This window comes from Caloenas nicobarica, chromosome 10, assembly GCF_036013445.1.
Source record: "Caloenas nicobarica isolate bCalNic1 chromosome 10, bCalNic1.hap1, whole genome shotgun sequence".
Taxonomy (NCBI): Eukaryota; Metazoa; Chordata; class Aves; order Columbiformes; family Columbidae; genus Caloenas; species Caloenas nicobarica.
In genome coordinates, this window is record NC_088254.1 from 5,294,548 (window position 1) to 5,319,155 (window position 24,608).

The following is a 24,608-nucleotide window of genomic DNA, read 5'->3' on the forward strand; positions in this document are numbered from 1 at the left end:
AGTGAGTTTCCTTTTTGTCCCATAATGCAGGTCAGTAGTGAAAGTCCTGAAGAGAGCTGGCATGTGACAGACTCCTGCAAAACCCTTTTTGTCAACATGTTTTTCCTTTGTAGTAGAGGAGACCACTGGTATCTGCCTTCTGCATATGGCTACTTGAGCAGTTTTATACCTGCCCTGTCACAGCTTCTCTTAATACTGTATTCCCCTTGCTTATGGGAATGGCAGGCAAGACAGTGTGAGAAGCATCACTAAAGCAGAGATGTTTGACAGGCAGTGCTCTTTGCCGAAAGCCTGTTACGCTGTTATAGGAGGAAGACAGATTGGCTTGATGTGATTTGCTCTTGACAAATCCATATTGGCTGCAAGTCATCTCCTTGTTACCTCATTGATTTTTGGAGGGCTTGGAATTGGGTCCTTGGGGAACAGGGCAGTGTGTGGGAAAGTACAAGAGTTTCCTCTCTGCAGTGTGTACATTGTGGTGTTGGCTGTTGCAACTGAAGTGTCTCTCTCCTGGTCCCAAAATTGGTTCCTTGGCACCGAGGTGGCGACAGGGCAGCTGACCATGTGCCCGTGGTGGTGTTTTATCACACCCTAGTGGCCCAGTGCCATGGGTGTGGTGCTGCTACAGCTTTTCACTCTTCCTTAGGAAGCTTTTGTCATGTCATCCAGTGGCCTGGAGTTCACTGCCCCTTTGCTCACAAGATGCCTTGTTTTCTCCTTGCAGGCACCGACAGCATTCAAGACCAAATCTGCACACCGTCCAGCAGCCCTCGGGGTGTTGACCAGCTGCACCGAGTGGATGGTGAGCTTGTTTGTGCTTCTGTAGCACCAATTATTTTCTCCTGTGTTAAAAAGGATGATGCTTTTTCCCCCCTCATTAAGAGGCTTGGATAGGGAAAGGCAGGATGAGATGCTCCCATCGAATACATGAGTCACTTTCTGGCACTGTAATGGCAATGCCAGCAAAAATGGCCTTGTGAAGTCAGCGCCGGTTCCTGCCTGCTTGGAGGAAGGTTTGGCTAAGATAGGTCATTTAATTACTCTTCTGTAGCTGGTGTGGGATCGTTAGTGTTCAGCATCTTCACTGATGGGTGTTGGGGTCAGCACCTGGCTAAGGGTACAACATGCAGACCCCAAAGCTGGGGCAGAGAGAGTTTGTCACACACCTCCTGCACACGTGCTGTGGGTTTGAGGCCAGACTGGTCTGTGGCTTGAGCCTGTTCCCTCCTGCCTTGGAGGAAATGGGTGGAGGGAGGTTACCACCCTCATGAAGACGACTATCATGCTGTGGGTGCAAGATGAGCTGCTCTGACTCACCAATAGATGCAGATATTTTGTCACAAGCTCCTCGGTGGCTGTTTCTCTTTTAGAGCTCCCTGAGGTGTGTGTGGGGGGGTGATGAAAGATTGTTCTTTGCAGTTTTGGGGCTGTGAGTGCCTAAGGAAGCACTCATGGCTCAGTTGTGAAACCACTTTTGCACCCTCAGTAATCGAGTCTGAAGTTGTAGGGCTGTTAATGCGTTAGTGCTAGTGCCAAGCTGCCCCATGGGAATGCTGCACGGATGGAAACCTTCGTCCTTCTTGTGAGGTGAAGCAGGGGATTGTACAGCAAACTGTGCCCAGGTCTCCTGGCTACTGGTCCTGTTCCCATCCTGCTAGAGGATATCTGCGATATTGAGAGTCACCTTCTCCCTAGGCAGATGTCTGGTGCTTGTATTTGGGCCTGCAAGAAGCAGAAAGCTATTCTTGGGCCTTTAAAATCCAGAAATAACTGGTGCTGTGAAAAGTCTGCTTCAAATTCCCATCAACCTACCAGAAGAAAACTGCTGAGTTTGTGCTCTTTCCCGTATGGAAACAGCGAGCATGTTTTCTGCCTGCAGATGTTCAGGAAGTCAATGCTGCTGCGATCTCATGTTGTCTTCCTTGCAGAGCTTTTATCTCACCTTTGTCTAGTGTAAGGGATGTAGCTGAATTCTGATTTCCTATTAATGGGGCCCTTGCGCCCTTGCCCTCACCTTCCTCCTCCTCTTGCTTTGATCACGATAGCTTTAAATATCCATTTCCGAAGTGTTTGAGTAGCATCTGAAGTAGATGGAGAAGAATATATTTGAACCCAAAAGTTAAATGCAGGTTTTTCTCAGCAGTCTCTCCGCTTGTTCACAACAAGTGTCTGTCAAAATACTTGAATGGTGCTGGGTGAGATTGCCATGGAGGGGATCTGCTGAAGGCTTGAGGTTCTGAACCTGGTGCTGGCTCAGGACTATTCTGGGGAGAGGCTGGAGGGGATGGGGGACACTTGTGGTGGCACTTATGACAGCGGACAAGTAGTACCTGGTGGTGACTGTGCCATACTCATCATGTGGCTGTGCTTTACCAAGCTGGGCTTCTCCAGGTCACAGAGCAGCACAGAGATGCGCAAAGCCAGCTTTTTCATCAGGGTTTTGATAGTAGGAGGCATGCTGAGTGGCAGTGGGGCCCTTCTTTGAGAGCTGGAAGCGACTGGATCCAGGGACATGTAGGCAGCAGGGCAGAGGAGAAGGTTATTCCCTCTGTTCTTTAGAGCCTCAGAAATGCAGCTGAATCTGGGATAAAACAACTGAGCTGGCCTTGCTCAGTTTATTTTCTTTCCTACCCATATCTCTGATAAGAAGCAAATCATGCTCTTGAGTCAGGTAGAAACTCAAGGTACTGGGTCTCTCCACTGTCTCCACGTAGGTAGCACTGGTTGGTCAGATTTCCTCAGAGGTGACAGTAGACTTGCTCTGCAGTGGTGCTCAGAAGACGTGTCAGCAGTTTCAGGGTCACTGAAGCTTCCTGCTGTCCACCGTGGAGTAAAACAGCCTCTGTGGATGCTTGGTTCCTGGGCTTGCTCTGCTGACACACTCTTTCCCTCTCCTCCTCAGCCACCGGAGGGCAGGCAGGAATCCTGCAGTTACTGGCCACAGGGAAGGAAAGCACTGGAGTAATTAAAGAGCAATTAATGTTTGCACTGCTAGATCTGTGGTGGCATTGCTCTTTCCAGTTGCATTTTCTGCCCTTGGCCTCCTCACCACCTGTTTCACTTTGTGGGTTTTCCTTTATCAGTTGCTTTTTATTTTCACTTGAGCTGGCCATGAGAGCTGAAGTAGAAGTTCAGATTAAGTTGCAGCTGAGATCTGCTTTGCTGGGGAAATTGTGGAGTTGGCCATCATGTGTTGGCTGCCAGGTGGGGCAGGAGGAGCAAAGCTTTTTAGTGGGCTGTGATCAGACAGAAACCTCTGCTTTCCAGAGCTGAAAATGCTGCTATGGGGAAAAACACTCCTAGGCTCCTGTCTGCACTGGTGTAACCAACACCACTTCAATTATGGAGCTGCTTGATCCAACCTAAACAGGACAGTTGGGCTGTATTGACCTCGTTGGTGAACTGGAGCTTCTGGCCTAGCCCTGTCGAGCTGTCAGCACCGATGGGGGCTCAGGCAGCAAATGGAGAAGAGCAAAGTCTGCTCCCACTGATGCATTTTAGTCTGGTGTGGATCCTAGGTGTAGTAGAGAGAGAAATTGGAGCTTTGAGATATATCTCAGCTTTTAAAATTGTTTAGGTGAACTCAATTTCTGTAATTGCTTCCTCCAGGAAGCTCCCTGGCAGTGCCTGTTGTGCATGTCGAGGAGATGCATCACCTGAGGATCCAGATGCAACAGTTGTGAGTTGGGAGGCAAACCAGGCCAGGGCAGCAGCTGCCGTGGAGGGAGGAGAAGGGCACCGGCAAATGTACATGGAGTAGGACTGGTCTGAATGCACGGACTCCATACTGAGTTAAAATAACAGACACGAAGTGGCTGTTTCTTTCAAGATATTAAAAATATCCCAGATTCTTCATGAATCTGAGAGTTGCAACTACAGTTGCCTAGCACAAGTGTGGATGACTGTCCTCCCTCAGAGCCCTGGTGGGAGCTGTAATACTTGCACTGAGTTGATATTTTAGGAACCCTTACAGAGTAAATTGCCTTCATCTTTAGTTTGGCAGCTGAGCTGACCCAGCAGGGTTGTAAAACAGTAGTTCGGGGTGACCTGCTCCTTCCAGTGACTGAGCGTGAACTGACCTCATTCATTGCTCTCCTGTGGGGCACAAGGTTCAGCCCACGATGTTGCCTGTATGTGATTGAGGCTAAATATTTTGAGCAGACTGCCGTGTTTTCCAAAGAGTCCTCCAGAGGTCAGAGCCTCCCCCATCCCAGGGTGGAAGGACCCTGCGCTCAGGTTTGGGAAGGCATCCCACTCCCCACATCTCTGGAGTTCGCTGGGCTGCACTGTCGCCCTGCCATCATGCCACCACACTGGGGTTATATTGCTGCTGCTGTATAACAGAAGCAGACAACGGCACAGCGATGCTGTACCCTCACTCTGCCCTTCATGCACATCTTGTCACTGCAGCCTGTTGCCAGGTGCCGCTGGCATCCTCTCCCTCCGAGCCCTGGCTGGTGGAAGATGGGTTTCCATCCTGCACCTCCAGGCTCTCGCTTCCCTGAGTTACTCCAGGAGAAATTCAGCAAGGACGTCTGCTGTTGCTGGAAGGACTGCTGTTTTCAGAGCTGTAATCTGCCCCCTCCACCTGTTCCGTGCTCCCTGTGTCACAGGCGCAGCCTTACTCGCCGTGCACTTCCAAATCCAGGACACACGTGGCAGAAATGCTGCACAGCTTAGCAGGGGCCAAGGTGATCTCTAAAAGCATCTGTGTCTTGTTGAGATAGTGCTTATCTGTTGGGAGGGAGTGAAGGAGTGAGCAGGCCTGACCTCCGGAGCGCAAATGAGAATAAAACCTCATGCCTGAATCTCTCAACTGATCTATCAGATCTCCCTCCACCTACAAACACATGAAAAAATCAGTAAATACGATAGTGAGGTGCTAGAAGATGCTTGGCTGCTTGGCTGAAAGGTGATTGTGCTAATGGAGAGCAGTAAGAGGCTAATGTGGTACTTGCAGCCATGAAGTATGCTATAAATTGGTTCCTGTGGGATGCTGAGCCACTGTCACAACATATGGCAGCCAGTGTGGGCTGTGAAGTCTGGGCCCCTCAGCGGGTGCCTGCTACCACCCAAAATGGCTCGAGGGATCTGCTCTGACTACCCCTCTTCCTGCTGTACTCATGCCCTGAGCCTCTATTTCCTGCTCGTAGCCTTCACAAAGCAGCCACATCCTTCTCTTAGAAGAACTTGGAAAGCTGTAAACCCAAATGTTTTTTGTAAACCTTCATGTCAACAGCATGTTAATGTGTTGGAGGTGTTGCAGATGCTTCCTGCCCTCCTCTGTTGTTTGTTCCCTACTGAAAGGGGTCAGGGGGGCTGCAAGAGCAGCAGTCCCCAGAGTTCATGTCCAAGCTGAAATTCCTAAAATAAGGGCAAATGAATGTTTAAAATTTCCTTCCATCTAATTTCCACAGATGCTAGTGAGATAACAACATTTTTTGCAGGGTTACTCAGCAACGAAAAAATATTTGGGTCAAGTTGAGCTGTTTACATTCGTCTTGGTTTATCCATCTTGTGGGGAATGAAACAAGTTTCTTGTTAAGTTTTTTTTCCCCTTCATTTTATTTTTGTCTTGGTGCTTTATAAAAAAAGTCTTCCATGTGAGTCATGGATATTATGATTCCAGTCATGATGAAGGCCTTGTGACATCTCTTTGCTGTGGTGGTGCATAAGGGATGAATAAGCTGGGTTCAGTGCACTTAGACCCAGCCTGGTGTCTGTCTCCTGCACTTCCTTGGCCATCTGGTTTTGAATGGAGTGGCCCCAGTTTTGAACTGGTGATGGTAATAGGAGTGAATTTAAACTCTTGTCTTCTAATGAGATACCCAGTGGTCCAGGATTTCACATGCAATTCTCCAGTGTGAAAATGCTCTCAAGGGAACAGACCTGTTCTTTACACTTGTATTATATTTTCATGAACTCTTCACTTTGTGATTCTAAGTGAAGGTGCAAATAACAAAATGTCTTTCAAAAGTCAGTTTCTGCTTTTTGTGTGAACACAAAGTCCTTATAAAGAGACTTACTGAAAGATTGGTTAGACTGGCCCTGGTCTTGTGGGAAGCTTAGTGTTGTGTATGCGCATTAATCCATCCTAAAAAAACCACTAATTGATTGAAGATAGTCCCATAGCTTTAGAGGAATGTCCCATGCCTATCCCAATATATTGGTGCCTCTGATTTGCGCTCTATGTCCTGGGCCTCTGTTGGTCTTGTTGAATTAAAATTATGGAGGCTGGAAAGCTAGAAATGACCAGCCATTGCCTGAGGAGACCCATCTTGTGTGTCAGCCCTCCGTGCTCACCAGCCAAGGGATGCTGTCTCCCTTTGGGCCTCCTTGGAAATACTGCTGTTTGAAAAGGATGGAGAGAAAGCCCCAAAGGAATGGACCGGAGACAGATGATGCTGCACTAGCTCCAAGGAAACGCCTGGGCTGGCTGAATAACCCGAAAGCCTGATCTATCATTAAAGCGAAGGATGTTATCCTGGTACCCAGGGGCCTGCCCCATGCGCAGAGCACAGGTGTTGCCGCAGGGCTCTGGGCAAGGTGCGCATGCTGCTTCCAGGAATACCTGGGGCTGCCGTGGGAGACGAGAAGCATGTCGCAAACACATGAATGGAAAGTAGGTCAGCAGTGGGGAGCAGGTCTCTGTGGGCATTAGTGTGCTTGTGTGTGTCTGGCAAACTCAGGGAATGAATTAAAAAAAAAGGCTGTTTTTATTCTATCCTTCCCAATGTGTGCTGTGGAGGGAAAAAGGGGTCTTCAGGGACAGCAGGACAGATCCTTCTCTGCTGCAAATCTTTTGTAGCTCCTCCATTGATTTAGTTGGCACTTCACTGATTAATACCAGTTGAGAATCCAGGCTGGAGTGTTTTGTATGCTTGTAAATAACTGAAGACCATGTGAATACAATGATGTAAGGGAGGATGGGCATAAAACAGAGACTCTGAAAAATTTTAGGGTTTTTGCAACGAGGCTTTTATGTGGAAACACATTGGCATCTTGGCTGCCAGGCGCTATTGTAGAGCGTGAGGGTTTTTTTCATCGTAATTATAAGGACTAGAGCTGGAGAGCTGTTGAAACTGCAAAAAATGGCAAGTACATGTCAGATGGGGAGAGGGAGACTGCTGTCAGCTGTTTCCCCCATCCCCGCTGCCTGACTAGGTTTGATAAATATGCATTATTTTTAATACTGAAAATGAGTCCTAGTTCTGGCAAGGTGCTAAACTGACAAACCTGGAGATTAAAGCCCTGGTTATCCAGGGTGAAGTGGTGACAGCACAAGCTTCTCCCGTGCACTGAGGGACCCAGTTAATGCTCTGCTGCTTTGGTGAAAGCCAAGAGATGCCACTTGTGGCAATGGCAGTTTGTAGTGTGGACCGCAGGCTCCTTTTATGCACTGGCTGCCAAATCCCTGCCCGTGAAAGGTGGCTTTTGATGGCAGGGGTTGGTGGGAGCTGATGTTGGCTTGGCCCTTCTCCCTGGTCTGGGAACAAATCAAGGGCTCCTAAATTCACACCTCTCCTGTTTGCCCCTGCATAACATGCCTGTGACAGCTCCAGCCCCTGCTCGCAGGGAGATGCGAGGTTAGAAAATCATTTGATGTTGTTTAAACCCATCAGTGTGTGTGATGCAAGGACAAGAAAGGAGCCAAGCCGGTGGCCCGTGAGCCGGTGGCTGCCTGCGGCAGGGAGCGGGGATGGAGGGCTGCTGGTAGGCAGATGTGAGCTTCAAAGCCTGGAGCCTTCCCAGGAGCTCCCATGGGAGGAGATGAAGCTGCAAGGCCTGGAAATGGGCCTGCAGATCATGGCCAAGATTCCTGGACCCCTATGTTATGCATGAGCCGGTTGCCCAGCGGAGAGGGGCTGTGCCCGTGTCGCATCTCCTCACAAACCAGGAGGAGTGAAGTGCAGACACTTAGGGGGAGTAGTTATTCTTTTTGGAGATTAATATCCAAGTTCCAGAAAGATTCAGGTTTGGTTAGTGCCTATGGGTTGTTCTTTTTGCCCATCACAGAGTAGAAATTGATGTCCCTAATTTCTTGTCCACCTCCCGAGCCGGGACTGAGGCGGAGCAGCTCCCACCGCTGCTCTTTGCCCACTTGCAGGAGCAGCTGCCGTTTTGTGTCTGGCTCCAGGTAGGCTGTGGGGTCAATTGCTTTGCTTAGCCCCTTGTGGAGGCTTTATATTCTTTTGCTCTTGGTTGCTGTCTTTAGCTTGAAGTAAAAGTCACTCAGAAACAAATGACCAGTTCGTGCTGGGTGTGGGGCAATGTAATAGCAGCTGCAGGTGCTTCCATTTCTTGGACAGTGGGCACAGCTTAACACCATAAGCCATCTTTATCCAGGGCTTGGACTTCTCTCGCTGTAGTATTTATCAGTTAGCCATTCACGACATTGCAAATCCCTTTCTGCTGCAAGATACCTTTGTGTGCTGCCAGATCTCTGCTCTGCCAGTCTCTGGTCGGTGCAGCCTGCAGAGAGCTGGCACGCACACAGGAGGGGCTCGGCTGGGAATGGACTAGCAGGGAGTGTTCAAAGTCAAGATGAAGATGTCTCGAGTGACAGATACAGCCCGAAATCACATGGATGGATGCCTGCAGGACAGTGCCGCAGTGGGAGATGGCAGGAGCAGGTGGGATGGGGCTCTGAAGGCAGCCTGCAGGTGTGGTACACCATGCTGCTGGGGGTGAGGTGCTTTGCCTGTATTTTAAGGTGAGATGGCACTTTGTCACTGCTGCCTGTAGCAGCAGGGCAGATAGAGAGTGCCCTGTAAACCAGCAGTGCTGTCCCACCCTGGCAAGTGGCAGGAACACAGGATTTAGGGGCATGCGATCCCCTCCCAGCTCGGCAGAATGGGTTTGACCTGGAGCTTGTCTAAACACTCGCTGCGGGAAGAAAACTAGAAGCTGTGGAGAAATGTCAAACAGCAATTGTTAGAGAACTTGATGCTGGAAAAAATTTCAACCCTCACCCCACAAACTTATTCCAAAACATATATTAAAGGTTACCCAGACAACCTTAATACCTGCAGCAATGTGACCTTGAGAACCACCTAGAGAGCAAGAAACTTGCAGGAGATCTCAGCTCCTGGCCACAAACAGTGCCCACAGAGTAACGTGCTTTATTCCTTACCTTTATTTTACTCAGCTGTGGTTGCTACCACCTGAGACCCCACTGGCATCAGGTTTGGCTCAGAGACTTATTGCCTCTTGGGGGGGTTCTGGTGAGTGTCAGCACTGAAATAGTTATTTCATAAACATCTACCAGGCAAACTAGATTTTAAAACAAGCCAGCCCTGTGCGGCCACCCCTAGAAGGACTCCTGAAGCAAATGTTGAGCTCCCTGGAAAGCATTAGTTTTTTTAAATTCTTTTCTTTTCTTTTTTTTTTTTTTTTTTTTTTTTTTTTTTTTTACTGCACTGAGACCTAGGGTGCAAAGCTGCCCATTGCAGGGGTGGCTGCCTTCCTCTGGAAGGCAACACTTAGTCCCTGGGCCAGAGGGTTGTAATCTAATTTAAATACATGAAAATGGAATTGAGTAACTAAATCATCCCCATGACATTCCTCAAACTAGCAAAGACCTGACTTCTTTCTAGGGACCAGAACAAAACAACAGTGCGATTTCTATGCCTGAAATGTTAGTGTTAGGACATGGTCTTGGTGGGGAGGGAAAACAGTAGAAAAATGCTAAAATAGCAATAGAATCACAACTTTCAAACTTTCCTTTGTCAGTTGTGTTTCATTTGTCAGCTGCCCTGCTCGATAAGCTGTCCCTGGTCGAGGCTGGGGACAAGAGTCTGGTGTGTGAACCACACGACCTGCCCTGCTCGTGCCCTGTCTTTGTGCCTTGTTAATAAAAAGCTCTTTTGCGTCCCTGGGGTGAACCGCAGATTATCATTCCACAGGAGAGGGACAAAGTGGTGCTCCTGCCCAGTTGAGTCGTATATTGAAGCATCAAGCTAAAACAGGTGTCAGGCTGCAGGGGATGCTTTGGACTGACTGATGAAGGTGCTGTGGAAAGCCAGAAGGGTCAGGGGTCTTCTGCTTCTGCCCACCTCTGAGGCTGTGGCAGCCCCTCAGCTGTGGCTTTGCTTACTGCTGAGACGTGCTGACATGGGCTGGGAGCTGCAGTAGGAAAGCAAAGCTGCTACTGAAAGAGGTCCAGATTGCTCAAGTGGTGACTCTTTCATGCCTGCATGTTTCAGGGGCGCTTGTAAGAGCACTATTTAAAAAAAAAAAAAAAAAGGCAAGTAAAATTTCTAATCTATTATTCATTCAGGAAAAATCATTTCAGAGTAAAATAAAGTATTTTCCTTCTCTGCTTCATTCTTAATATACTTTCTTCAATCTTTCTCTCTCCCCCACCTTCCTTCCACCCTGCAGGGCTCCAGGGAGAAGTATGTATGAAATTATTTTATAAAATCCAATAAAAATTTTAATCGGGTCAACACCATTACAGGAGAGGAAGGTGATGGAGCTTCTCTGATACATTTAAAAAAAAAAAAGTGAAGAAAAAAAGCGATGTAAACATGCAGTGTAGAAAGCGGTACAGAGAGCAGCACGCCTGGATGCCAGGCAGTGCCTCCTCCTCGTCCTGTCTCCATGGAGCACAGTCTCACGTTCAGCCGCGCACATGCCAAACCTGTGGCTGTTTGCTGACACAGCCAGAAGCGTGCACACGTGCCTCTGCCCCTTGCACATACACCTAACATACCCCAAAGAAGGGAGATACTGGCAAAAGTCTTTGGCTAGCACCCTTTAGGAGAACACCTGCCTCTGCCTGTAGGTCTTTATAGTGCCTTAGGCCCATATGTCCAGATACTGTCTGTAAATTGTGGTTAGTAAAGCAGAGGGACCAGCTAGTTATGTGGCAACTCCCGTTTTTAATCCTTGTCTCTCCGATTACCACGGAGGGTAATAAAAAGCCCTGGCAACACATGGTTGTGCTCTGAGGATTTGCATAGTATATTAAGGCTTGCTAAGATCTCATTCCTATCCTGACATTTACAGAAAATGCAGCTGGTGAGGCTCCTCTCTATCTTCCCTCTTTCAGATTAAATGTGAACTTCTAAATCTGCCAGGAGGAGTGAATGGAGGGCTGGGGAATGTAACTGTCTCGTGCCGACCTCGGTTCATTACCGCCATCAGAAACATGGAGCTAGGCCAAACGATAGGAGTGATGGATGTCCATGCAGGTCAAAACCCCTGTGGGAGAGGAGCAGACATACCAAGCCCTAAAAGTAATATACTGTTGACTCTGAGGGATTTGCAGAAGCCTCCAGGACTGAGGCAATCAATGCTTGGAATAATGTATTGTCGCTATCGGGTTCTGCAGGAGAACGCAGGAGGGGCTGGTTACCCATCACACGCTTCCCACCAAGGTCGAGGTAGCGATTGTGGATGACAGTGCCAGCTCTGGAGATGAGCACCATACTCAGAGGAACCCACCCATGCAGTTGGAAACATAACTCCTGAGAGCAGCACAGCTACTGGTAGAGATGCCCACCTCTGTGCTGTTAGGACTTCTGTAGAGTTTGCTGCCTCTCTTGGGGAAGGAGGGACCACTGGAGAAACCATGGAGTCCTTGTGTTTTTCTGACTCTGCTGGGTCATAGAATTGTCCTGGAGGACTGGAGATATTTGTGTTGCAGTTTAGAGAAACTGGAGTGGGGGCTTCACCTCTTGGGGATGAGGGTGCCTCGTGTTTTCAAGCTGGAGAGAGTCAAGTTTGAGCGGTGGTTGAGTTTACTAAGAGGGTGGCATCAGCAGGAGCAGAGCGGTGATTGCTGCCCTACAGAAAATGGCTAAATCCTGCCCTAGGGCAGGAGGTGGCTGTGGGGGCTGTATCCCCAGCCATGGTCAACCGCTGAGGCTTTTCTAGTGACAGCACCCACTTACATCAGGGTTGGAGTGTGTTGCAATTCATCACATCAACTGTACCCTTAGTGGCGGTGTCCCTCTGCGTGGTGGTGTCCCTCTACATAGTGGTGTCCTGCGTGGCTTGTGGGAATGTGTGCCTGGGCCTGTGAGCTGGAGCCTCTGCTGACAGATGGGCTAAAATCAGAGTTGAAACATTCAGTGCTTCTGGAAAGAAAAATAAACTCGCAGGCAAGCGCCAACTGCAGCGACCATTTTGGCAGAGTACTCTTGTGGGGCAACAGGGATGGGGATAACAGCCTTGTGGTCAGTGGGAACATCCAGAAGTAGAATCAGCCCCAGCCCAGGCTGTATCTGAGCTCGCAGCCCCCAGGCCGGTGCGTTCACCTCCCGCAGCCGCGGGCTCTGCAGACACCGGCACCCTGCCCGCGGCACACGGGCTGGCACTGCTCCTCTTCCTCGTGACAGATCTCTGCCACCCTCTCAGTACGCGCACACACGCATCCTACAGCTCTGACGTTATTCTCCTTTGGTTGATGTGAAGGGCTCAAAAATGTCCATTTTAGGGTTTTTGTATTTTGGGAGCCAGACTGAAAAATCTTTTCACGGTCAGTGACAAGCAGCTTATGGGAAACAGATGAACAATACTCCCAGGAATTCCTCTTATTTCTGCTTGTGTTTAAAATCTAAAGTTAGAAAAGGAAGGAGGGGCAAAAAAAAATAAAGTTTTGTAGGCTGAATTCCAGTAAAGTGCTATGAGAGTCTCTGCATCTCTCCCTGTATGGATACAGAGCTTGGATGGTAGAAGTGGGCATGAAAAGCTTGGCTGGATACTGATCTGATTTGGAGTGAGGCCCTCCTTCCCTGCTGGGAAGCTGCTGATCCTCTCGAAGGGTTCGGTCTTTCCTGGAGCCCAGAAAGAAATAGCCAGTGCACCTGGAGGCCAACCTGCTGGGGGGTCTCTGCGCAGTGCAGCCCAACCAGGTCGGGGGGCTCTTTGCAGAGGAGACCCTGGTCCTCTAGTCTCTCCCACCGTGGAGAAGGGATTTGCTTCCAGGCAGCCTGATAGTGATGGAGGGCTTGGTGACCATCCTCAGCCACCACTGGTGTCTGCAGCAGGGTTGGTTTGTTTGACTGTCACCTTTCCCAGTGTTGTAGATGTGGCTGCATAGGTCCTACAGGATCAATGCCTGGACCTGCCCCTTCCTGGCTGCTGGAACTTTTCCCGAAGCCTCCTGCTGCTGTCTGCAGGGAAGGGAGAGCTGCAGCTCCCGGTAATAGATGGCAAGAGGGACTGATGGCCCAAGTGGTAAATAAATCTTGTGGGCTAGGTGATATAATAAAGCACTTGACCTTTACCCTGGTGGTTTATTTTGTAATCAGTGCCCAGCAATTGATTTACGGGATAATCAATCTCTGCCTCTTTCCCTTTCTCTGGCCTTGGTGTTGCCTGCACCATGGTCCTTGCTTCTGAGTGATGACTCCAGGCTACAAGGAGCTCCCAGGGGCGAGGCTGCCTACCCCTGCTCCCTTCTCTCCTCCATGCCCAGCTCCAGAGCAGACATGCTGTTTACAGCCTCATCTGCCCAATAAATGCTTATTAGGTAGCTCTCATCCCTCTTGCAGGGGCAGCCATCTCCACCTTGCCAATCTGCAGTGCTCCTGGCTGACAGCTGGCTTTCCAGCACCTCAGTTTATAACTCCTGCAACAAATTGTCCTGAATGAAAGGCTTTCATGCCTTGTGATGGATTTCTCTCATATAAATTGAGGCTGTGAGCATCCTTGCTCTTTCCAGGGATGCTCCACATTGGGAAGCTGCAGCTGGAGCACTGAAGCTTGTGCAGGGGCAGAATTCATGGCAAGGAGATGCACATCCCTGCGGTGTGCTCACAGCGTGGCTGTGGGTCCGCAGGGCTTAGACAAAGGGCAGAGTAAAGAGCTGCTCCCTAACATGCAAATAACTTCCTCCCTGGCTGTAATGCACGATTTTTCATCTTTGTGGCTGTTATTGTAATTTCTCTTGCACTGCCTCGTATCTTCTCTACTCAGGACTATGCTGCCTGACAGCTGGATGTGGCTGCGGTGTGGATGGGGTTGCAGGTGGAGGGGAAGGACCATTTTGTGTCTTGGGATTGGGCTAGTGAGGAGAGGGGCTCTGTCCTCCTTTGCTGCCCAGTAAATCTGTTCTTGCTGGGCCCTGGTTCCCTTTGCTCCCTGCTTGAGAGGCTGACGGGATCCTCGCTGCTCTAACAGCTGCTGTGTGGCCAAGGCTGCCCGAGCGATCGATAGAGACCTTGGAGGGATCTCATAAATACGATACTGTAAGGAAAGGAAAGAGAACAAATGAGGGAGCTCAGTGTGTAGCGAGCGTCTGACAGGGAGCAGATTCACCCAGTCAGTGATAGCCTGAGGAAGGCATTTAAGTGCCAATTCCAGCTGGGTGGTGTTTGTGATGAGCCAGTGAGATATGAGCAAAGGGGGAAAGGTCTGAATCACACCAAGGCAGCAGGGCCAAGGCCCTAAGTTCCTGAAAAGCTCTGGAAAATACTTCCCAATTTTAATAGCATTAATTTTGACCCAAATTTCTATCAGAGGCCCATCCTGGCGATGCACTCTTACATAGACCTGCGTGTCTCACACCCATCCTGAGGACACGAGATCATGTACCACGCTACCGGTAACCACGGTGAAATGGTGGCACCAGGAGAGCCACCTGCGTTGATGGAGACCCATGGGGCAGACTGAGGAGTAAATTTAAAGTGCTCTGTGCAGGAGGCTGCTGGGAAAACAGAGCCCCAGCCCCATGGCATGTGGGGCACAGCTCCGTGTGTGAGGGACACCAGAACCCTGAGGTGATGCTGTGTGGAATGTGGGACTGGGCTGGCTGCGATCATTCCTAGTGATGGCACCTTTTCTTGGAGCTGTTTTCAAACATCTCCTTCTTCCTTATGCCAAGTCTTTCCTTATATCTATTCTAAACTTGCCTTTCACTTATTTAAGGCTATTCCTTCTCATAATACATCATCCTTGGTCAGCCTTAAAGGTTGGCAAACCCTGAGGGAAGAAAGGAAAGAGTTATAATGTCTGAGGGACTAAAGGTTTGATTTGGATGCAACCACATTTATTCAGCAGCAAATTACATCTTCAATCAAACCAATGCAAATCAGGCTCCCACTTCAGTCTATTTGTTTGGACTTAGTGAGTGCAAGGGGATTTATTATTTCTTCTTCTTCCTTCCATCCTGCGAAGTTTATATGCGCAGGTACAGACTTGCGCACGCTCGTCTGTAAAAACCCTCTTCCCCCCAAGGTGTTGTGCTGTTGGGAATAGGTACATGACAATCTCCGGGTGCGGGTAGAGCCTGTATCCCTTGGGAAAGCAGTAGGAAAACAGCAGTTTCTGCCCAGGATGGTACCATGTGATGGAAGGGAAGGATACCTTGGAGCTGCAATTAGAGCTCTCTGAATAATTCAGTTTTTTCAACAGGGTGTCTGAAGTAGAACAGTTAAAAAATGTCTCTGGGAGACTGACAGTGATCCCTTTCCCCTCACACACACCCTGAGGAAGAAACAAACCATGAAAATCCATTTCATTTGTTTGGGGTCATTTCATTTTGCTTCTTGTTTGTGCATGCTGCTTGCTTCGTAAGTGAAAAGTGCTCTGTTTCAGAAATGTCCAGGAAAAAAAAAAAATCAGGTCTGAAATTTTATTTTCACTTCTTTTTCTGATGTTCGTTTCCAAATCTGACCTGTATGTCTCTGGGTTGATACGAAACCTGCATTTTAGGGAGGAGAGGGAAAGGTAAATCCGTCGCTTTTATGAACGATTTCCCTTGCCTTTGTCCCAGTCTGCCCTGGACATCTGTGTGTCTGTCCCTGCTGTGAAGCCTCTGTAAGTCCTTCTCCTACACCTCATGCCCTAGAAGAGGATCAGGGACTTGTCCAAGCCCCAAGTGTTGCCCTGGGCAGAGCCACCCATCCCGCGCTCGGGTAGCGACTCAACCCAAACACGAGAGCAGCAACCTGGTTTCCCCCTGGCAGAGAGAGGCTTCTTCCCCTATAATCATCCTTTGTTTCTGGAACAGCCACGACAGCGTTTGCAGCGAAGAGCCCGCTGGTGGGGTTTTGTATTTGATCTGCTGCGACATGGCGCGGGGAGTTGGGGGGTGCTCTCTGTGTCCTGCAGCGTCCCCGCGTCTGCGCACCCCTCGCGCTCCACGGCTCGGGTCCCGCACTGGCTCATGCGTGGGCTTAATTCGCTGTGCTGCCACATTGAATAAAACTTTACCAGTAAAGCTCAGGAGAAGTTTGCAAGGTCTGGACTTATGATGGTAAACCCTTGGAGGCTGGAATCGTCTTGATGCTGTGTGTGTGTTGTGTGGGGTTTTTGTTCCTGCTTGCAGCCTCCTGTAACCCCTGCCTACCGAGTCCAATCTGGATTCGCTGCACAGAGCGTTTTGAGCTGAAAACAGCTCAAAGCACCTTCTGAAAATTGTAGGAAAAATTTCCATGCTGAGGATAATGAGCAGTGAGTGCAGAGGGGGACACAGCGGGAATTCCTCTCCTAGAAAGTTGCTCTGAGCCTGAATCTCAGTGCCACAAAAACCTTGGAGGATTTATTACATGGGTCTAGTTGGTTTGGCTTTTTTTTTCTTTTTCTTTTTTTTTTTTTTCCTCTACTCTTGAATTGAGTCAAAAAGCTTTGCCTTTTTTTTTTATGGATCCAGAATTGTGCATGATATTATTTCAGAAACACTGCAACTGTCGTGTGTCCGGCGCTCCCCCAGCTGCCGGGGGGTGGCTGGGAAGGGGACCGAGAGGCTGCCCCTGGGACACGCTCACATTTTCGGGACCGGTTCCTGGGGGTTGGTCTTGTCTGGCAACAGTATGTCAGTTGAAAACGTGTTCAAGCGGTGCCAGGGAGGATGGCAGGGAGGGCTGGAGGCAGGGATGCTCGTAATCACTACAACACAAGTGAGGCTGCTTGCTGCCTTCTTGAGCTGAAACCTGCTGGTCCAGGTGAGAGCTGGGTTGGCTAAGCCTGGCTTTCATGGGCAAGCACAGACCTCCAGCTGCTGGAGCCTGGCTCCTCCGTCATCCCCAGGTTATCTCCTGGCAGAAGCAGAGCTGAAAGCTCACAGACCTTTCTCCAGCAAAGCCTGCTGTGAGCACTAGGTCCTGCACACAGCCGGCTCTGGGCTGGCACGTGGCAGCAGAGAAAAGGTCTCACAAGCACCAAATGGCTGCCTGTGCTTTTGGAGGGGTGCGGAGCCCCTAGCATCAGTTAGTTGTCCAGATCGCTGGACCCGTCCCTCTTTTCCAGAGACCTTGCTCACTTTAGGCAAGAGGAGCTCCTTTTCTGTCGCAAGCAGCCTAGAAGTTGTTTCATTTATGTTTTGTGGATTCTTTGCTCTGTACGTATTTGCTTGTCAAGCTAAAGTCATAGACGGTGTTATTTTTATGGAGAAAATGGATATTTAAGGCTGTTCCACTTTGTTACTGTCTGTATTACTTCCTGAAGGCCAGACCTCTTGTTACAGGGCAGCTGCTGCTCTTACCAGGATTTCTGAGCCGGGTGGTTTAGGACTTTCGCTCCAATGCCTCTTGCCTGGCTGGTCAATGGGAGGCTCAGATCAACTTGCAGGAGGTTCAGTGACTTCTTCCTTACCCCATGATTCCCTACCTCTTTCCCTTTTGATCCTCCCTTCCCAGACAGGGCTGCTTTTCTTCCCTTCTACCTTAGCCCCCATCAGATCTCACCCACCCTTTTTCCTTCCCAATTCCCATATCTTTTCAAATGTACCGTCAATGACTGCTGGCTGGCTCTGCTCCTCTGGTTCCAGCACAGGGCTTGCCCCGTGCCCTGCTTTCCCTGATGCTGATAAGCTCTCCCTGGCAACAGCTCTGCACCAGCAGAACGTTTCCCTCCTCCTGATCCCTCGTCCCACAGACCTCCTGAAGACCTGTCCTCCCCTTGGCAACCCAAATCATCTTTCCTGGTTTTCTGTCTACCTCTGTTTGTCTTCTCTGTCTCAAGATCTTCTTCATTGCACCAGCAGACAGCTGGGTTCAGGAACAACTCCCCAGAGCCCATCCTCAGATGCCATCACCTCCTGTGCTGCCCGGATGAATCTCAGCATCCATGTGCAAGCTCCGTGTGGGTAACTGAAGGTTACCCTGATCCCGGGCCAGCTCAGCGAGGGCTGTGCTCAGCCTGCCGCGTTCCCTCGCATTGGGTTGCTAAGGTACAGCTAAAACTCTCATCCGAGTGTCATAATCTCACGGCTCAATTCCTGCGACATCCCTTTCTCTGGCCTTGACAAATGCAATCTTCTCCCACTCCTGCCTGTTCCGAGCTCTGCTGCAAGGATCATTTTCCTCGCCTGTCATTTTGCTTGTGTCACCCATGCTTTACTCGCTTTTGCTGGTTCCTGCTGGCAAACAGCAGTTACCTGTCTCTGCTCTCCGGGCCTTTCACAGCTTTCTCTCCTGTTAACCTTGTAATCCCTCTCCACACGCGGTTTCTCGCTGTCAGTCAGCCCCTGGTGACAGCCTCTGCCAGCACTCACCGTGTCTCCCAGCACACAGCTCTCTGCTTTCTACCCGGCGCCTCTTGCTTGAAGAGCTGCTCCTAGATGCACCCTGCAAGAAATGTCACCCTGCGCTTCACCCCTCCTTTGCCAACCTTTGTCCCGCGTTGGTGACAATGGCTCAGGTGCAAGTGTAGGAACCACCTGTCTGTCAGGCAGTGACCGTGTTCTCCCGGTTCTTCTCATCTTCTGCTTAGGTCGAAGACTTTTGGGGTAGAGCCTTTTTTAGCAGTGGTTACCTAAAGTAATACAAGCTTGTGAGATCCTCCTGGCTCCGTGCGTGTGTGCTGTGTGTCTGTCCTGCTGCCATGCTTTGTGGAAGCAGCGGTGACTTCAAGCTGCCTTTGGCAGCCTGGCTGGGGATTATATGTTCTTCTAGGTTTAGCGAAAAGAGGTGTCTGGATACCAGAGAGGGACCTTCTCTGGCACCCAGAGATGGAGACTTGCTTTGTACTGGTTTGTACAGCTCAGTGCTGGTGGGGGGCAGGTTGAGCCCTTGCCCCTTCCTGCGTGATGCCCGCTCCATCGTGCCTGGAGCGAAGGGTGCAGGCAGCTGGCCCAGGGGAGCTTCCCTGGCCCCGAACCTTGCTGGGGCCTGAGGGACACCCTGGAGCAACATTTTCCATTGCAGACCAAGTCTAGCCCCAGACAGTACCTGCCTGGGCTAATCCGGAGCATGGACAGTGTCGCGGTGGTCCTGAGCACATGGAGCCCCGTTCTGGACCGCAAGGGCAGGAGGGAGATGAAAACGCATCAATGCCTTCATCTGCCCTTATGGATTTTTCCACCATATTTTATAAGCGTTCATTTTTATTTATGTGAGGTTCAAGTCAGTCCAATTTGGAAATCAGCTTGTCTAAGGAGCTCCCCTCAGATCTTATTAGCTTCATGTAGTATTTCTATTCATTTTTGCTAATACCGTTCACCAGGCTGGCTGTGGTGGAGGCTGCGGGAGATGGTAACCCCCTCCTTGCCAGGGTGCTGGGGATGGCTGCGGCGACACTGGGATCTGGCTATGCAGTGAGGAGCTGGGTCTCCCGGCTTTCCAGTTCTCAACAGCCAGGGGAGGCATTTTCTGACATCCGCTCCTGCCCAGTCCCCCCTTGCGGCACCCAGCATCACCAGCAGCCCGCCTACTGCTGATGGCACGGGGGGAGACTTCACCTGCCAGCACTGGAAATCAGTGGCTGGTGTGGACAGAGAACAGTTAAGAAGTGCTCACGCTCAGGCTATCCTTGTAATTAGAGAAATTCCTGGAAGAAAAAAATAAAAATAAATCCATTGAGGGCTTTTAAAGGAGAGATAGGATGCCCGACTCAGGAAGTCCTTCAGCCGCAGATCGCCCGCGGCTGGAGGAGCGTCCTGGGGAGGTATCAGCGCATGCTTGGCCGGCTTTTACACCCGTCCCCTGGCATTTGCTGCTGGCCCTGCCAGAGAGGATATTGGCAGGACGGAGCTTTGCGCTGGAGCTGGCAGGATCTGCGTCCCCTCCTGAGGAGTTATTTTGGTAGCCCCGAAGGAGCTGTCTGCAGCCAGGGTTGCAGCGTTAGGTGGGGGTCAGAGCCAGCCCCAGGCGGGAGCGGCGGTGGCCCCAGCATGGGATCCATACCCCGCCGTGCCGGTAGCACAGCACGCGTCTGCTGAAGCGTCACGGCTGCCCTGTCTCTCCCCTGCCTTTGATTATTTATTGAAGTGGCTTGATACTGGGTGACTGTAATTAAAAGAAGAAAAATACACACAATAAAATGATTTCTGAAATGGCAACACGCTGGATGCAGTGAAGCAAGGAATGTATTAAATATTTATTGCCACTGGTCTGCTGGAGGGAAAATATTAAAATTATTTAGCCTGAGAAAAACATTTTAATTATTTAATTTGAGGGGAAACCTCCCCCACAGCCCTCCTTAGTACTAAGCCTCAGACAAATGACAGCATAATTCAAGATTTGATTAAAATCTGAATGGGACAAAGGCCCGGAGATTGGAACAAGGGCTGGGGAGCCACAGGGTTGCCGTTTGAGCCTGAGGGATGCCCCGGCTCTGCCACGGCAGGTCTGTTTGTGTGATCCGGCACCTTGCAGGGTAAATCTTCCTCTCGTGCTCAGGAGCAGTTAGCCAGGGATTTGCTCCACACGCAGGAGCCTGGGCTCAGGATGGGAGCTGCTGGGTGCATCAACCACAGCGTAGGAAATTGCAGCAAATTACCGTGACCCGCCATCTGCAGCTTGAACTCCCTGGGCCCGTGGGTTGCTCTGAAGAGCTTTGCTGGGGCAGGAGCTTTGGTGCTTCTGTAGCAGCAGCCCAGCTCCACCACGCAGGCTCTGCTGTGCTCACCAGGCATGTCTGGTGCACGGGACGGGGTTCAGGCTGTGCGAACGAGCCACGAGGCTGTTAGAACACCTCTGTCTGATGGCGTTTATATACTGCGGCTGTGAGGCTTTTCCCGAGAGCCTCTGCATGTCTCTGCAGGGAAGGCTTTGGGGCCGGCGTCCTGTCAGCATGTCCACTTGAGGCTGGAGCTAAGAATCTTCCAGCTGCCTATCAAAGATCGAGAAGTACAAAGTGTGAGGTCTGGCAGCAGTTCACTGTTTTCTGTGAGAGGAGGGGCTGCGATTTTTTCCCTTGTGTCTCCAGATTGACAGTCTCTCATTATTAGCCCCCTGGAAACAGGCACTTTGACTGAAAGAGCCTTCACTGTAACAATCAAAGCGGCTCAAGAATAAACATGGCTTGGCAAGAATAAACACAAATTGCAGTGCTTGCTGTGAACAGTGATATCCAAGGGAGCAAACATCAAATGAAGGATTATCCCTGTTTGCGAGGAAGCTCTTCTAGCAAGAGATTGAATAAGGACCATCTGCAGCCCAGAGCAAAAGGGCTACCAGCAGAACCTGCTCGTGCCATCAGGAGCTCTCTCGTTTGAAGCTCATGTGGTCTCCTTTAGGCACCGTCTAGTTTTACTTCACATGCTCTGTTGGCTGCTGAAGCCCTGAGCTCTTTGCAGCCACCTCCAGCTTGCAGACAGCCTGGGCAAGCCCAGAAAGCCCGAGGAGGGGACTCGTGTGGGAGGAGGGTTAGAGAGGATGAGGAAGGCTTGACTGAGATGGGCGGACATCAGACCTGGCTGGGGCAGGTGTTGGCAAACACACTGAGCTCCTGTGGGAGCTGGAGGATGGTCACATCCAGCAAATCCTGTGGGAAGCTCTGCTCTCTGCTCCTGACACTGATGCTGCCGGTCTTGAGGCAGAAGCCCCAAAGGCAGCTCTTAACCTGCAGCCATCCCCACCATGGGAAGTGAGCACGAGCAAGCCCTCCTCCCCAAACCCTTGCCAAGAGACAGCCTGCACAACATAAATCAAATTTGGAGGCGCAGAGGTTCCATAAACAAGCTTATTTTCTGAAGCTGTGTCCCATTATGTTATCTGTCACTTTATTGGGGTTTCTGAGCCATTTATTTTTATGTATATACACTGGAGCTGGTGAGCCAGCGCTGGCCTGAGAGTATAAAGCTGACAAGACACGGTAGCAGCGTGTGAAACCTGTCAGCTGAGCAGCCGCCTGTGAAATGAGCATGAGAGCTGATGCCGACAATTTTATTTATGGGGAATCTCGGGTAACGTGTGCTGGAGTGGTGGGTGCTGCCGGGCACACAGCAGCCCCTGGCCGTGCCACCCTGGTGCCGCTGGTCCCAAGCCCCCCAAGAGGGACCAGTACCAGACCCGTCACAGGCAGGGATAAGGTCTTGAGGCAGCTGGAAATGAGATTTTCTTCTTAAGGAGTATCTTAAGCTGCTGAAATACTTCAGTCACCCAGAATCCATATAAAAGGGCAAATTTTCTTGGGATGGAAGGTAATGAATACAGTTCTGCAGCACTTTGCTTTCCAGTATTGATCTTCTCGGTAATTGTTCTCTTTTTTGTTTGTTTCTTTGTATTTAAGATAAACTCGGATGTAGTGTAAGGATTTGTTCTGAAATGGGAAAACTGGAGTTGCCTTATCTAAAAAAAGTGGGGCTTTTAAATGTTTTTGAAACTTCTTTCCAGTTATTTTACCCCTGGAGCAACATCTTGCCAAACTCAATAGCCTTTACAAAAGCCTAAATGAATAATTGTTTCTGTCATATTCCAGGAGAAAAGTATTTAGATCAGCATTTTTTCCTTTCAGTTGGAGCAAACATTTGGATGTGAGATAGTTCTATGGGTCATTGAAAACCCTAAAGTATCATCTAGATTGTCATCAGGGTGATGGTACAGAGCACAGACCCTACTCTTCCCCTGTTCTGACCTTGCTAAATCCTCTGGTTTAGCACCAGGGGGGTGATGGTGCCGTGGTCTGGTCCTTCAGCGGGCGAAAAGCGCTCGCTGCACCCGCCTTGCTTTGCAAAGGCAGTCGGAGGTTGTGAGCGGCCGCGTTGCCCGTGTAGCTTGGTGCTCCCTGCCTACTCTTGCCAAATTTTCAGCCTGGATGAACACATTTGCCCCTGCTGTGCCAGCCCTCTCCCTTTCAACGACATCCTGGCTGCAGCTGGTTGGAGCACAGCCGTGTTTTGGCAGTGGGAGGGGAATACGATGGCTTGTGCTGGGCAGGGAAGGGGTCAGCAGAAAGCTCCGTGCAGGGAGAGCAGGGGCCGGTTCTGTGGGAGCGTGCTCCCGATGCACAAAACATGGTGAGGTTCTATTTGGCAGCAATGATACTTAAAATTGTAATTTAGACTCCCACCCTGTCTTCATGGTTCACAAGCAGTTAGCAATGTCTCATCTTCCCAGAGCCATTCAGGACAATGCCACTGGAGCAGCCACGTGTCTCCCACGGGTCAGGCGGAGGCATTTTTCCTCCTCAGAGCAGCTCAGTCCTGACCTGTTGGTAGGACATTTCCTGGTACTGCTCTACTGCCTACTTAAAAGTGAGTGGTACTATTTTAATCCTCAGCTTCCTCTTTGGTTTGTGCTGGGAGCACGTTCCCTCCCCTGGTTTGCCTTGCAGGCTCTTCCCCCAGCCCATCGCATGCCCGGCAACTGCAGGAACGGCCTCTCCTGCCTTCTCTGTGAGTGAGCATGGGCAGCTCTGCCTGATCGATCTACTGCCTTCCCGTCTGCATCATTCCCCTGCAGGTCTGCCTCTCACCTGCGTGGGCACTGCTAAATCTTCCCTGGAAGGAACAGCTATTTGTCAAGTAAAATAGGAAGGTTTGAGTCTCCCGTTCCCCAAGGCCACTTAGCAGGGCTGGCTGCTCTCTGGACACTTGCTTTTCTGTGCCAGTGTTAGGAGTACAAATGAAGGCAAAGAAAGCTCTTTTCTGGAAAAAGAGCTGCCTTCACCCTGGCTGATGGCAGTGCCGCTGCTGTGAGCCCTTGTGGCGAGCGCTGCCTGCAGTTTGTCCATCCCCCTCAGCCTGGAAAGGTGCAACGTGCCCCAGTTTACCCTCCATGGAGCGACGGCGGTGGTCCCCGCACCGTCGCCTTGTTCCTTTGTGCTTCTCTGCACCAAGCCACTTATTGACTGGGAGCGTAATTGTGCTGCATCTTGTCTAATTGGTTTGCTCTGTCGCTCTCCATTTGCTTCCTCTGTCTGCACCCTCCCCGCTCCGCTCCGTCAATGCGCCGAGCTCGAGCGTGAGCAGGGCACGAGGCCACAGTCCTGATTGCTGGAGAAAAAAAGGCACCCAACTTCCTCCTTTCTTCTCCTAAATTCAAATGACAAGAAACAGAGGAAAACAATTTCGCAAACCCTTGGCAGAGGGCCAGCTCTGATAAAGAGCCGTAATTAATCTCCCCAGCTTTATTAGAATATCATTACAATTAACTCAGCAATCTTCTGTTGATCAAAGCCATTGTTCCCCGCAGAGCAGAGGAAGCCAGCGTCAGCCTGGATTGTGCAGTGCTTTAAAGCATCAGGATCATTCCTGCCAGCCCAACAGCAGCCGCTCCGTCCCCCTGGCTGGCAGCACATGGACCGGCACAGACCTGAGCTGGCACAGACCTCTGTCCGCAGCCGGCCTCTTGAGCCACTTGCAACTTTGATTTATTTTTTGTTTTAGCTCTTTTTTTGTTGAGCTATATAGCCTAGATCCCTTGCAGGCATCTCGGTGTCCCTCTTTCCTGATGTAGATGCTTTTGGGTCCAGGCTTTTAAGCACCGGGTTTA

At 50.3% G+C, this 24,608-nt stretch overlaps 1 long non-coding RNA gene across 1 annotated transcript in view; it reads left to right on the top strand.

Annotated features, from left to right (window-relative positions):
* The window catches only part of LOC135992785 (uncharacterized), a 127,337-nt gene that overhangs the window by 96,318 nt on the left and 6,411 nt on the right, over positions 1 to 24,608 (top strand). The window contains exon 2 of the long non-coding RNA XR_010606770.1: positions 725 to 802. This is a non-coding gene — a long non-coding RNA (uncharacterized LOC135992785). The remainder of the gene's footprint in view (positions 1 to 724; positions 803 to 24,608) is intronic.